This window comes from Ambystoma mexicanum, chromosome 6p, assembly GCF_040938575.1.
Source record: "Ambystoma mexicanum isolate Mex_15411 chromosome 6p, UKY_AmexF1_1, whole genome shotgun sequence".
NCBI lineage: Eukaryota > Metazoa > Chordata > Amphibia > Caudata > Ambystomatidae > Ambystoma > Ambystoma mexicanum.
In genome coordinates this window covers 1,148,998,612-1,149,014,527 of record NC_090935.1, presented here as the reverse complement: position 1 = coordinate 1,149,014,527, position 15,916 = coordinate 1,148,998,612, and the positions used below count along the sequence as shown (strand labels likewise).

General features: G+C 45.7%; 1 protein-coding gene across 4 annotated transcripts in view; it reads right to left on the bottom strand.

Moving 5' to 3' along the window:
- LOC138510246 (zinc-regulated GTPase metalloprotein activator 1A-like) overlaps positions 1–15,916 on the bottom strand; it is a 1,057,423-nt gene that overhangs the window by 32,762 nt on the left and 1,008,745 nt on the right. The gene's annotated exons all lie outside the window — the stretch shown is intronic.

The window sequence follows — 15,916 nt, the reverse complement described above, 5'->3', positions numbered from 1 at the left end:
AGGTTGCATTTAATGATTGGTCATTTGCATATTTCATGAATTCAAGGGGAAAGGATGAAAAAACAACAGTAGGGCCTCATTACAAGTTCGGCGGTAGCCTTGCCGGTAAAACCGGCAGGCTGCCGCCAAACTTGCGTTTTCTTCCGGCCCCTGGCAATGGGGAAATACCGAGCCATTACAACCCTGGCAGACCTGTATTTCCTCATTGCCAGGGGCCGGATTCAGAATGGTGCTGATGCTACTGGCAGTGTCTGCTCGCGGGTGCCGGTACGTCCGCCAGGTCTGACCTAGGGAGCGAAAAGGCACCCGCGAGCAGAACTCGTAGTTTGCCGGTCCGGCCCTCTGTCTAAAAACAAACTGGGGCATGGAACAGTCTCTATTTTGGGTCAATAAAATAAGTGATAGATGCATTTGGATATCTTCCCTTTGGCAGTTTTTAGGTCAAAATGGGCACAGAGGCGTACAAAATGCTGCCTGTTATGTTAGAGCGGTACAGAAAGGGTAGCTCATTTTATGATTTTTGGCCCCTGGTACTTGACCCTAATGGCAAACATTGCATAATCCACAGCTCAAGAAACAAGGGTTTAGAGAGACATGTAGAAAAAGCTATAAGGTTTCTTACAAAATGCAAATCTAAAGAAACGGAATCCTTACTGAATACATATATGCAGAATTTTTTATTAGGAAACATTGGTTTGCGGATTTGTCTGTATGTGATTTTTATCCACTTTTGATATTTGTAGCGACCGTGAAATTCTTACTACATGGCAATATATTTATTGTAGATATTTATTTGATACATTTCAACTATTTGGCTATGATGGATTGTAATCTTTATTAGTAACTATTTTAGAGTTTTTATATCATTAGTGTTTGTTGTGTTGATCTCTATATCTGTATTGTTTGATTCTTTATTTCAACTGAAATCGGGACTGTGGTAATTGCACTTTGAGTGCTTATTGCCAAATAAAGTAAAGACAATCACAGTTTTTGTGACCATGGGCCGGGGAAAGGGCCAATCCCAACACAATTCTACTTCACAACACCTGGGAATTACAGAGACCACCAACCACATGATTGTGGGATGGTGGAGCTGTCCAGCCACGGCCAATCGCAAGACACAACAATAGTATTGAAGCAGACCCGCAAATTAGATTGTTCACTGCCGCAATTGCCTAATCTGCAACAGTATAAAAAGAGAAATACACCTCCAGTGTAGCTGGGTGGTAGGACAGCATTCAACCAAGAGTAGTAGTGTGTACAGAGGAGGAAGTCGTGTTGAAATAGTACAACCGAGTTCGTCTGATTAGAAGGGCCCGAAAACAGCAGGGGAGCTCTCAACAAAGGCGAGGCAATAGACCAGAATCTGAAATAGCCAAGCCTAAAGGGCCACACTCTAGACAGAGGAGAACCATTGAGTTTGCTAGGCCAGTTATGACAGAGCTGGGGAGAAACTGGGGAGAAGCCAGGTTGAGGAAACAGGCTAGCTGCTTATGACGTGGGCCCAATGACCTGCAAAGGTCAACCCTCAAAGCGTGTTTTAGTACACAGCCAGCTAAGGCTCTAACAGAGCAATCTGGTGTTAGTAAAGGCCACCAGTCGAAATAAAGAGGCCTTGCCCAACGGTGACATCCAAGGTAGTGGGTTAGAAATCCTATCTATAAGAACCAAGTTTCAATGTGGGCAGGAGTCCTAGCCCTTTTAAAGTAGCAAATACTCCAAGAGCAAGAGGGTTTCACAAAAGTACTTGCCCAGTTGGCAGATTAAGGCCATTGCATACTCCTTATGCTTGGGATCAAAACACCAACCAAAATCAAGGACCTTTCTATGGCCTAGTCATCCAAGGCCAGCAGGGCTATGCATCGAGAACCATTCTTGGAACGGGCTGGGACATTCAAAACCCTTTACACTGAGTGAGTGGCAGAACACTGTCCTTAGTTGTGTAGGTAGGTCGAGCAATAACACAAATGACACAAGAGCAGAACTTACTTATTAATAATGTTCTTTCTATGGATTCTTCTCCCGTAGATTCTTCATCTTGATAGATATCCCCATCCAGCATCAGCTATTTGGATAATTCCGACAGGGGCGTAGTGCAGCTCAGCGGCGTCACTCGACATCTGCATGCCTCACCTGCCCCACTCCTCGACTCCAGACATGACACCAGCGGTACATATATCACGTCACTATGCCCCCATGCCCCAGTTACCCACCTTTTCCCCCCATGCTCAGCAGGGGGGAAAAGGTGGCATAATTGATTAAAAAATCGTTTTTTGTGAGGAACAGACAACAACTACTGAAGGACTAATGGCTGACAGTATCACAATGGATGCAACAACTTTGTTTTTTTAAATGCAAAGCGTTGCCCCCCTTTCAATAGTCGTCCGACAAAAAAAAAAGAGTCATACTAGAGCAAGGACAAGTACACTTCTATAGCGGGCAGGCTGGGAGGGCGATGAGGAATCTGTGAGAAAAAAATACATACAAAGAACATAACCAGTAAGTAAGTTCTCCTTCAATGGACTGTATTCTCCCGCAGATTCCTCATCTTGATAGACTCCCAAAGCAGTACAACATCCAGGGTGGGTTGGGGGGGTTGAAAACCTAAACCAGAAAGCTTTGCAACACTGCTCTATGAAACGGGGTCTCCGCCCCATCGGCCACATTCGGGTTGTAGTGCTTCTTGAATGTGTGAAGGGATGACCAAGTCATGGCTTGGCAAATCTCCATCACTGACACTCCCCTTTGCAGAGTAGAGGAGGATGGCCACGCCCCTAGTGGAGTGCACCCTGATACCTGAGGGCCTTTCCTTCCCCACCTTATCATAGCACTAGGAGATACAAAGGACTATCCAGCGGGAAATTGTTTTGTTACTTCTGGTCCACTCCTGGACTATAAAAAGGCAACAAATAACTGGTCTTCTTGCCTGAAACCTGCCGTCCTATCCACATTAAAGCCCAGTGCCCTCTTCGGGTCGAGGCTGTGTAGCCTCTCCTCTTCTTTGGAAGGAGAAGGAAGTGGGAAAAACACTAACAACTCTTATGCCCTGGGAAATGTGGAATTCCGAGCCCACTTTAGGTAAGAATTTTGGATGGACTTTCAGCAAAACCTTTTCTCTAATGTAATGGCCACCAAGAAGGCCGTTTTCAGAGTGAAAAATGTCATGGATGTAAAATGCATAAGCTCAAAAGGGGTCACCATCAAAAAAGTGAAAACAAAATTCATGTCCTATTCATGAACCACAAAAGGCTTGGGAGGAAACCGATTCACAAGGCCTTTCAGAAACTGGGCCATCACCAGGATCGAAAAGGAAGAACCTTGTTCCGGTGACGTCTTAAACAAAGATAAGACCGCCAGATTGCCTTTCACCGTGCCCATCTACAGGCCTGAAGAGGACAATGAAAGAAGAAATGATATCACCATGGTGGTGGGACACGGGATTGGGTCCACTTCCCGATCCCTATACCATATCCCAAACCTTCTCCACCTGCATGCATAAAGAGACCTAGTGGAAGGCCTACGTGCAGCTAGTAACACCTCAAGCACCTCCTCTGAGAGGTCCCAGTCATCATAGCTTAGGCATCTCAAGAGCCACGCATGTAGATCGAGAGATTCTGGGTTCGGGTGCAGCTCATGACCTTCCAACTGGGATACAAAGTCTGGCCTCCGACTCAGCCGAGAAGGTGCACAGACGGCCATTTCCAGATTGATTAAGATCATGGTGGCTCGGAACCTCCTCAAGCTCATGAGAACTCACGGGATGGCAGATATCGGGGGAAATACATAATTGAGCTTGAACACCCACTCCACCAGAAATGCATTTCCCTATGCCGCCCTCACAGGCAATTCCTTCAAGCATAACAGTTTGCATTTTGTGTTGGCCCTCGTGGCAAAGAGATCCACAGACGGGGGTTCCCCACTGGGCAAATATCTCTGAAATGACCTCTGCGCACACCTCCCACTAGTGGGAGACCCTGCTCTGCCTTATTAGAGCACCCGTCAACCCATTCTTTGCTCCTGTCGGATAGGGTGCAGAAGCTGAGATTTTGTTCTCTAGAAGCCAGAACCATAGTTGATTGGTCTCTCTGCACAGGAGAAGAGACATGGCCACTGTGTTGTCCATCAAAATCAGGACATGCTTCCCCTGCGTGATGTCATGAAAGCAATCAGGGCTAGTCTAATTGCATTCAACTCCAGACAGTTGCTATGTCAACAGCGTTATGTAGAGAGGCAGCTTTACAAGTCATCTATAGAGCCCATCCCCTCACCTCCGTCACATTGGACGACGAACAAGAAGACACTGTGTATGACACCAGGCATCATCCCAATATTGCATCGGATATATGAAAGACGTTATGCACTCAGACAACTAGATCGAATATAACCTTGAACTGAAGTGGTAGAAGGAAGTCAGACACCACTGAATATCGAAGATCTATAAGTGAAATCTGACAGGTGCAAAGTGACGTCATGAAGAAAAGATATGATGACGCACTGAAACGATGTACGAATACTCAAAGGATGAAGATGTGACAAGTGAACATATATGTGAATATGAAGAAATCATATACAATTAAAAGTCAAGTGAGAAGGCATGCAGTAGATGTATATAAGCAGAAACGAAAGGTAGATGAGACATATAGAATCTTGCTGCAGTATAATGCGAGTAAAGTGGCCATGATGAGAAAATGGATGTCGACTCTGTATAATAGTAAGCGAAAGGCCTGAAGGAGAGAGACCAAGGCTGCAGAGCCGACAGGCGCTGGAATACAAGTTTGTGCAAGAACAAAGAATATTTGCTTGGCCAAGGATCAAGGATGTTGCAGCGAGAAGTAACTGCAAGGCACAAGAGGAGGCAGAGAGGATAAGCCATGTATGTACGACATATTTCTCTTAGATTAAGCAAAGGAGTGAACATTGCAAGTATTGTACAATTAAAGATGCAGAAAACATATGTAAGACGGAGCAACCAAGTCTCCAAAGGCCGAAGAGAGTAATGACACCCAGTATAATTGAATCAAATAGCACTAAATAGAAGAGCAAATTGGACACAATCATGGTCTTCTCACATGTGGTGCAAGACCAGAAAACAAGGCCTATTCATAAAGCTTCCAGAGAAAAGAACAGCCAGCAAGGTCAACTACAAAGAGGAAACCTTGGCTTTAGGCCTTACTGATGAGAGATGGCAGGCTAAATGGCCAAGTGGGCAGTTGTCCAACATTATTCTCCTCGCCTGGTGTTTGTTTTGTTTACGTGCTGCTAACGAGCCGAATGTCCAAGGTTGGAAGAGAATGCCAACCAATCATGAGGGCCTATGCAATGGTGAGTTATACATTGTTGCAGAAGCCAATCCACTACTGTTATTCTATTAGCTGTATTATACATAGTAGAAGGAAGTTCAAGGCGTGCCTGCTAGATACAGGGCAGCAAATGATGTTAGTAAACCCAAAATAAGCTAAATGTATATATGTTCCCCTAACCAATCCCTCTACCCGATTGGTTTTAGTATTTACCACTTCGGATGATGTCATTGCAGACGTACATCAAGGTATGAAGCCTTTGTGGAACCAAAATGTATCCGAGAGGGTGTGAGCTACAATCTGTTTGTTCACTAGGTTTCCCAACTTTATTGAACTGATAATGAACTAGTATTGAAACACTTGTGTAGAGGTGTGTTATAAATGCCATATCATATCATATCATATTTTGCCAAATTCTTTGCGTCTCTGCGGTTATTTGGGGCTTAGGCAATTTATTGTGGTAATCCCATCCAGCACTTGGAATGCTCCAGGTGCTACTACACAGTTACACTGGGAACCAAAGGCAGTTTCACTTGCAGATCCCCGCAATGAGCACCCCAGCCCTTCAGGGACACATCCGTGACCACCTGTGTCTTGGGCCACAGAGGCCAAAAGGGTTCCACCACCATCATGCTTTCCTGTTGGCCATCATGAAAGGTTGCAGACCACTGTCCCCGACACTCTGAGGACATCCTTCAGGCCATAAAAGTGCTGACATCATTGGCCTATCAATAGCCATTGAAGGGATCGCATTTGCAAACTGGCCCATGGCACCAGATCTATGCAGGAGGCCATAAGACCCAAAAGGAAGACCCAGGAGGAAGGAAGCCACTGGAAGGCTGTAGTGGTTCTGGAAGAGAGTGACCATCTGATGCCTGGGTGTCCAAGACAGCTCCTGTAAAATTGGAGCCTCTGAGTTGGCGTGAAGTTCTGGACGTTCAGGTAGAAGCCTAAACTGTGGAGCAGGGAACAGGAGTCCTCAAACTGCGTAAATACATGCTCTGGAGACCTTCCTCGGATCAACCAGTCGCCCAGGTAAAGGAAAACATGGATGCCAGATTTTCTGAGGTGAGCCTCCACCACTGCCGTCATCTTGGGGAAAACCCTGGGAGTGGAGGTTAAGCCAAAAGGGAACGCTTTGTATGCATTTCCCCAGTGATGAACCTAATGATCCACTTGTGCTTTCGTGATCAGCACATCGGCACATGGAAGTAGGCGTCCTGAAGGCACAGTGACACCAACCAGTCCCGAAGCTGAAGAGCCTGGAGAATTTCTCTCAACGTCACCATCCTAAACTTGTGCTTCCTCAGGAATTTGTTCAAGGCCCCGAGGTCAAGGATGGGACTGTGTCCTCCACCTTTCTTGAGCACCAGGAAGTAGCAAGAGTACCAGCCTGACCCCCCTCTCCTCGGTGGCACCTCCTCCACTGCACCCTTTAAAATCAGGGCTCTTAGTTCTTCCTTGAGCTTTGTCTCTGGTTGTTGGGGAGGCGGTGGTGGTCTGTCCAGTGGTCTTTTTTGAAATGGGAGACAATATCGCCACTTGACCAGCAGCAAGAACCAGACATCAGAGGTTATCTCCTTCCACCTACCCTAGTGCTCCGAGACACACCCTACAATCGGGGAAACATGTGGGGAGTACTCAAAGGGGCTTAGTGGGCGTCACCGCCATGGATGCTGCTCCCGAAGTCGACTGACTTTTAGAAGCTCCTCTGCCCCTGCCGGGATGCAAGAAACACCTCTGGCCCAGTGTGGCCTTCCGAAAGGGACATAGCCCCTGTAGCCCCTGTCTCTAGATCCAAAGGCAAAAGGTTGGTTGGTAGGTTGCTGCACCGCAAGGTCTAGGGCCCTTGCAGAAAGCTTCAACTCCTTGAAAAGCTCAAAGGATTCATCAGCCTTCGGGCTAAAGAGGTGCTTGCCATTAAAGGCCATATCAAGCAATTTAGCTTGTACACTCAGGGAAAACCCTAAACATGTAGGTATGGTACCTTCCCGCGCAGCGTAGATGTCCCAATTGAACTCTCAACGCTGTCAGCGGCATCAGGACCTGCCTGGAGGACTTGGCAAGCCATCTGCTTCCCATCATTGACTAAGTCCAGAAATCCGTCTCTCAACTCTCTTGCTGTGAGATGGTCCTCTAAAGTACGCGCAAGTACTTGACAAAGGCAGAACTAGCAATAATTGCTTTCAGTGGCAGACTCTCAATGCAAAAAATGTCTTAGCCACAGAGTCGGTTTTCTTGGACTCCCTGTCCGTTGGTAGGTTCGAGGTGGACAATGCAGGCTGTGAATTCAGTGTGGCGGCCTAGACCACTAGACACTCAGTGGCATGGTAGGCTGCAAAGAAGGGCAAGTCACCCCGGGCTGGCTTGTACTTTTTTGTCAGCTCAGCATCAACTGCTGACATCGAACATGGCCACTGCTAAAAAAGCCCCAATGGAATCTTAGATGGCTGCGTTGAAGGGTAAAGATTGAGGAGCTTTGTTGAGGATATCAGTTAAAAATAGGACTGACGTGGCTTGGTGGGGGTACCAAGGCCTAGAGCCAGTACCACCCTCTCGACTTTCTTCCTATATTGAGCATTGAGATGTGTGTGGGGAGCCACCTACTGCATATCAAGGTCAGGTGAGGAGTCAAGCCCGCTTGTCTCGTGCAGCCCCTTGGACAAGGCTCGGAGATCAGCCGGATCTGTAAAGAAGTCAACACCTCTGTCTCCTACTCATTCCCATCGTCTCAATTCCAAAGGGGACTGGGTCTCCGTCTGCATCAAAAATGGTTCTCATGGACTTAACGAACCCTGACCTCGACTCTGGTAGGAAACTCTGATCCATTGTCTACTGAACCACCCGGACCGGGCCTCTCGATGCTGACGCCGAGGTCAAGCTCAAGGGTGAGAGACCTGATGAGGCTACCTTGGCGCCGGAACCCCAGGGGCAACCGGTGCCTGAACTGCCTGCAGCGAGTCATACCCACCATGGCATTCTCCAACAATTGGAATATTTGTGTTTTGAATGCCTCCCACTCCTCTCTCAGGACACCCTAACTCGGGTATGACTTACCGCACACATCGGAGCATTGCCTGCTTCTATGCTTCTCTTTTTCTTGTGGGAGGACGAGTAGGATGAATGGTTGGACTGACTCTGCGAGTGAGACAGTTTTTTTGTGATGCCTGTCCTTCTCAGGCATAGGACATTTGGTATTGGGGCCCGAGGATTTGATGGCCAAATAAACAGGACGCTTCAAAGGGGGCCAGCTGAGCGCTAACTTAGCCAATCGTTCCCTGAGCACCTTCGGGTTTATATGCTGGCAGGAGCTGCATTGCTCGATGTCATGTTCCACCCCGAGATACCACATACAAATGTGTGGCTCCATGATGGAAATATTCATCCTTGTTTGATGGACATGTTTGTGCGTGGTTGGTTTGTGCGCGTTTGGTTGTGTTGCATTCTCAGGATGTATTTGATGGCAGGGACAGGACAGGTTACGGTTTGTGCGTTAGTAACTCTGGTTTGTGGAATTAGGTTTTTCTCAGATGTGGCAGATCTGAGGCTGGAATGTGGCAAGTTCTGGCAAAAGGAGGTTTGTTTTCCTTGAGTATTGCTTGTGTGTGGGTACGTGTACTGCTTCAGTGCAGACAGGTTATTACTCGGTTCGGAGCAAGTTGTGCTCAGGCATGGCAGGTCTGAGGTGGCAGCCCAGGACAGGAGGATGAATAGTTTATTTGTCTGTAAGTAAACTGTGTTGTATGGCTGGTTGTAGCGTTAGTCTTGAGTGTTTGGTTGTGCTGTGTGTTAGGGTTGTTCTTCTGTCCTTTTGGAAGGGAGGTGTGTAGTGTCTGGCACGTTTACTTGCCATGTGTACATGCAGAGTGAATGCTTTCCTTGCGGTCTGTGTGGGCCAGCTACCTTAGGAATGCCAGAGGGAATGTAGAATGTGGTGTGTTGTGGGATTCTTGAGATGACTGTTGGGGGACTTGGTTTGGGCCTGTTTGGTTTCCTGTTTGAACCTGGCTGACTCATGTGTGGTTCCTGCTTGCTGGCTGGCTTACCTGGGTTTCCCAGATACCACAATTTTCTGACGAGGATTAAAGAATTCATGAATAGATGTAGCAGGAAGGGAGTTGAGGAGCTGAAACGCATAAGGGCTGCTGCAGAAGAGTCTACCCATGCTACAGTAGTTCCGTGGAGAGAGATAGGCATCCTTCTAGTACTGAGTCCCATCTCCAAGTCCACCAACAGTCATATCAAGAAGCCTACCACATTCTACATTCCCTCTGGCATTCCTAATGTAGCTGACCCAAACAGACAGCAAGGAAAGAATTCACTCTGCATGCACACATGGCAAGTAAAATGCCAGACATGACAATTTCAGATTCAGGTCTGTCTGGCAGATTGCACACCCTTGTTTTGGGATCAGATGACAAGTAAGGAGGCCAGCAAAGTTACAAATATGTACCAAGAGGTAGTCTCGTTCTCTTGGCAGGAAGCAACAAGGAACACATCCTCCTTGACCGGGGATACTGCTGCTTCTGCTGGGCTTACCCAGGCTCTATTACAGTACCTAAAGGATTTGTGTGTTTGCTGGGCACTTGTAATTGGGCTGGGGCTGCTAGGGTTTTGTGTTGTGAGTTTGGATTGGGCTTTCCGTCTAGTGTTCTCCTAAATGCATAAATAGAAACTTGCCTTTACATTTGTAATATGGAGTCTCTCTGCATTGGTTAATTACAGTATTCGTCTCACCTGGTGGTTCCACAGCTTTATAGCAGCACAAAATCGGCATCCTCTTGGATACCATGGCATCCCACAATTTCCCAGGTACGGAGAACAGACTGCTGAGGTGTTGAGGCATGAATATGCAGTTCACAGTCACTGTTTCTTTGCACTTCTCAGTAAGTAAGGTCAAGAACGTATCGGAATGTGCAGACTATGCGGGTTTGAGAATGGATGTGGAGCACTTCTTGGCATTACGCGTTCCATCCCCCACACTGTTTGGGAAGGACCTGCATGGTTCTTGAATAGTACTAGTGGGGAAATATCATGCCTTGCTCAGAGTACAATCCTGCAGGACTCCGTCCATTGACCCTTTCAGAGGGAAATCGGGTAGAATCCGGACCAACACAGAAACAGCTTACCCCTCTCACATATTTGGAAGGGGAGTTCTATCAATTCACTTTTTTCTAGCATTGCCAATCTGGTTCAGTTAGTAGGGAATCATTTATCTGATCAATGCTTAGTAATTACAGGCACTGATTGAGAGGATCCACTCTTATCGTTATTCATGTATTCTCACACAGGGTCTCCAAATTGACGCCCTGATGAAGGCGGCCCCATCGATTTTAGTGACCGCCGAAACGGGAAGAGTTTGGTTTGCCATCCAACACCATGTAGGCAAATATATCTTTTACCAAAAGACCCAGACATAGGCTTAATACAGCCTCGGGATAAAAGAGGACAACTTTGAAAATCCTCGAACTAGTAATGGACATTTCATATATTGGAACAGTCCTGTTTATTGTTGTAATTTCAGGACTCCATGTTATTTTTTTTAGCAGGAAATGCATACTTGGTGACATTTGGTACACCGAAAAGCACTTTGACCAATGTGAGCAATTAGGCATGTATGTGTGTTATGTTTTATGTTCCACAGTTTTTGATATCGAATTTGATTTGTGATGGTTTGTTTTGCTTCATTAGTTTTCGACATTCCACTGAGATGTAACATTGTAATTTTGTATTGCTTATTCTTTCAAAAAATACTCACTATTTAAAGGATATGTTAATTAAAAATTACACGATTCTCTATTGGATATGTTTCCTTTACATTTTCACATACAAAAGTTGAGTGAGTTCTATAGTGAATTTTCCTCCATCAGCTCAATTCTCCATAAACGGGTACAAATAAGGAGTCTGGACAATAGAATATTAAATCAGACACCCGTAGAGAAATGTGAGATAGTCTTGTATTTAGCTTTATTTTGTTTCAGGTTGGGATACACCAATATTAGCAAATCAGTTAGTAGGGAATGTCATAATGGCCAGCTGTGATGAAAAACAGGTGATTGCCATTGACCACATTGCCCTTTAGGTAAGATTTAAGATGGACCACTGAGTCTAGGGAGATCAACCAGATATCTAATAACTCACTGGCATTGTTGGGATTAAGGTGGAGTTTAGGGGTAGTTAGCTCCAAGGAGGTTGATGATGTATGGGGATTGATGTAACATCAAGCATGGCAATGGGATTTCCAGTGGTGGGAAGGACAAATTACTTACCTCTCAGTAATGTTTTTTTCTGATGGATGCTGCTCCCATGGATGCCTCCTCTAAACTATAGCTGTCCTCGGAAATGTTTTTAGCACCTGGAGTTACAGCGTGGCTCTGCGTCGGCACTAATATGTGCCCCTGTGCCAGACATGAAGTTGGGGCCAGTAGATAAGCCTGCACACTAGGGCCCGGTTGAGCACCTCTCAAGTCCATCATGCAACCACTCGCCATCTAACTATATCTAGTACCATCCTTCGTCAGTTCTAAATGTTTTCATCACAATAAATCTCTGCTCTAATCCAAGCTGTACTCCCCTCAGTCCTCCACTCATACTTACTAACAACTTATCAAGGTGATAATCAGGTGTTAATTGCTGCCGGCCACTTAGAGCCTTGAACTTTCCTCCCGATATCTAGGCGTCAAATTTGGCCTTAAAATTACCACCAACCTCCTTCACCCTAAATCTCTCCTCTCACCCAGGCGTCCCCAACCTGATACTTGATTCCCCCCCCTGCCATCTGCGAAGCCAAAAACCTCTGCCGATAGATTAATGTCCCAACCTTGATCACTGCCTGCCTTGCGGAACCGAACCTACCAACTGATATCCAAGGATCAGAAATCAAACTGTTTAATCATCTTTAGTTCCTGCCAAAACCTACATCACTTTGGACTTCTGATACCCCAAACCCAAGAACTTGATCACTGCCTGCCTTGCAGAAACAAACCTAGCTGCTGCTGTCCAAGGATCACAAATCAAACTGTTCAATCATCTTTGGTTCCAGCCGAAACCTATATCGCTTCGGACTTCTGATACCCCACACCCGAGAATAATATCTCATTGTAAACCACCTGTAAAATTATGAACTCTCCACCTCTTGCCCCTCAGTCATCTAGGTATCAGTAGCTGCCACTACTGGATCCTAGGAACCTGACACCCAGGTCATCCAGCAAGCACCTAAACCAGTAACTAGTACTATAATCTCCTCCACTTACCTGCACCCTTAGACCAATCCATATGCACACCCTCTAACGTACAATACCCCCAGTACAGCCCTCCCGTTGCAAGAGGAACACCATTCCCAACTGACTCAACAAAGACACACCCTCGAAAACCTCCAGACACAACAACTTAAGAGGACTAGAAACAACTGACCGAACAAAGACACACCCTCGGAAACTAGCAGACGGAACAATTGAGGATTAAAATCAACAGTAGCCTGGCACGAGGCACCACAATTGGAAACTGGGCCTATAAATCTAACACCCAGATCAACTCCTCCCACTCAAGACCAAAATGACCCGGCACAGAATTGGACGCAGACAAAGAGAAAAGGAAGACGGTACAAATAACACGGATACATAAGCTCAACCGGCCCCAGCAGAAGATGCCTTCAATACAAAACACACCCCGAAAACTATACTATTGACAGAACAAACATCGTAAGAGAAAAATCCTTGTACCTTACACCGTACCTCGCACCAACCAAAGAACCTAGATACTCCAACGACGCCAACATTTCCAGATGGATAAAAAACACACCAGAACAACGGAACAAAAGAAGAGGGGACCAGAGAAGAGAACGGGATGACACCAAAACCCTTACTCCCTACATCATATGAACAGATGGGCACTATCGATAGCCACACCAAATGACAAGAGATGAAGAAACAATAGAAGTCAGTGAACCAACTATCAATCTCACAGACCGATTTAACGACAAAGCCGCCTTCACAGAACCTCTACCGCTCGGAGGCAACATAAAAGCACCCCAACTGAACACCCACAAACCAAAACCGGGAACAGAAAATAAATCAAATGACACCAAAAAGATCCACTGCAATCTAATCAACGCAAGATCAATGTCCAAACACGCTCACAGAAATCCACTACCTCCTAAGTGACAGAGACATTGACATCCTTTTCGTAACCGAAACATGGCTAGATGACAACTACAAGATCACACTCGATAACTGCCTGCCCGATAGCTTGAAGTGCATCCAAGTAAACAGTAAAACCAAAAGAGGTGGTGGACTAGCAATCATCCACAAGGAACACCTGGAAATTAAAGCGGAAGACCCATTAAACATCAACAAATGTGAATCCCTAATCATAAGTCTATCAACAAATCCCAGAACAAACCTGAAATTCATACTGATATACAGACCACCAATGTATGATGCGGCATTCATAGAAAATTTCATAGAAGCAATCACCAACCTAGCTATCGGGCGTAACCAACTGATTATCCTCGGAGACTTCAACATCTGGTTCGATGAAGAAACCACAACCTCACAAAAATCTCTTACCGGCCAACTAACAACAATGGAACTACATCAGCTGGTCAAAGGAGCAACCCACTCGGCAGGATTTACACTAGACGCAATCTTCGCCAACAGAAATTACCACAGCACCACCGATTCAGATCCTATGGCGCGACCACCTCATCATCCCCTTCGTAATCACAATGCCCTCCCCAATAACCAGGAAACAAGAAAAACTACCAATCATCATGAAAAGAAACTGGAGAACCATAAAAAACTCCAATTTAACGGAACAACTGGAGATCACCAAACCACAAACGACTATGGGCGAAGCTCACCTAGACACTAAAATAGACATACTTCACAAATGGATCACCACAACAATCGACGAGTACCCAAAAGAAAAACCTTTCAATCCAACCCGCAAAAGAGCAACGGCAAAATGGTTCACCCCACTACTAGGTGCCATGAAAAGGAATAAACAAAAACTAGAACTAGAATGGAGGATCAATAAAGACTGCGGAGATAAATTCAAACTTCAACAACATACCCGATCATACAAAAAGCAAAAAGGAAATACTACGACGGCAGAATCCTCAAAGCACCAAACACCCAAAAAGAACTGTTTAAAATCATAATGAAATAAAAAACCCACTGGCTGCAACAACACCCCAATACCATCGAAGAAATTATGCAGTGATCTCGCAGACAACTTCAAAATAAAATCATGAGCATCCAACAGACCATACTAAACAGACCAGGCAACCACTACACTGAAGACACTGACCGATGCAATGAACACCAGAACAAACTCTGAAACTTCCCGCACATATCAGAGGAGGCCTTCATCAAACTCATAAATCAAAGCAACAAATCTGGCTCCCCTGGGGATCCCTGCCCCCCTGACATCTACAAATCAATCCTCGCACAAGGAACACCAATGGAATACTACAGGAATGTCCTCAACCAATCAATCTCAGCAGGAAGAGTGCCTCAAGCCTTCAAATCAGCATACATCAAACCACCCCTCAAGGATATAACAGGAAACGTAGAGGACCTCTCCAACTACCGACCTATCTCCAATATCCCCTACACAGCTAAACTCATGGAAACGCACATATATAGAACAACCCAAGATTTCATAGAACATCACCTATTAAACCAGGCACAAGTATGCTTCAGACTGATGAGGAACAGAAACAGCACTTTTTTCAATCTGAGATGATCTAAAGGCGACCGCAGACTCAAACAACAGCACCGCTCTGATACTTCTAGACCTCTCTGCAGCATTCGACACAGTTAACCACAACATCCTCACCATGAGACTGGAAGAATTCGGAATCCCCGACAACACCTTACTTTGGGTCAGATCGTCTTGGTGAAACCCCAGCACCATCATCGACTGTAAAAAACCTAGGAGTTCTGTTGGACAACAAACGTACTCTAGAGCCACAAGAAAATGCCCTAATCAAGAAATCTTTCTTTCTCCTGCGATCGGTTAAAAGGATCCTACCAGTCCTTTCATTCACCAACAAAACAACTGCCGTCATCGCCCTCATCATGTCCAGACTAGACTACGCCAACAGCCTATATCTATGATTGTCTGAACGACTCCTAAATGAACTCCAACGCATACAAAATGCAGCGGCCAGACTGCTCCTTAAACTACCTTAAAGAGAACACATCACTCCAGCGCTGAAAACGCTACACTGGCTACCCATGAAACAGCCGATCAAGTGCAAATCAATGTGCATAACCCACAGAGCAATCCACGACCAAGGTGCAGAGTTCCTCAGAAGAAAACTAAACGTACATCACACTGCAAGGCCACTGAGATCTAGCAGCGATATACGTTTGGAACCCAAATCATACAACAAGAGAATACTCGGAGGATCCTCTTTTTCTCACCTCGCCACAAAAACCTGGAACTAACTACCAAAGAACATACGGAACACAAGAGATCACCTACAATTCTGGAAACTCCTCTAATCATGGCTCTTCACCCCATAACCAGAAATAATGTCCATATGGACATACACAGAGGAACTAGGCCGAGAAAAGAACCTACCCTGACTCCCTAAATCATCATCCCTT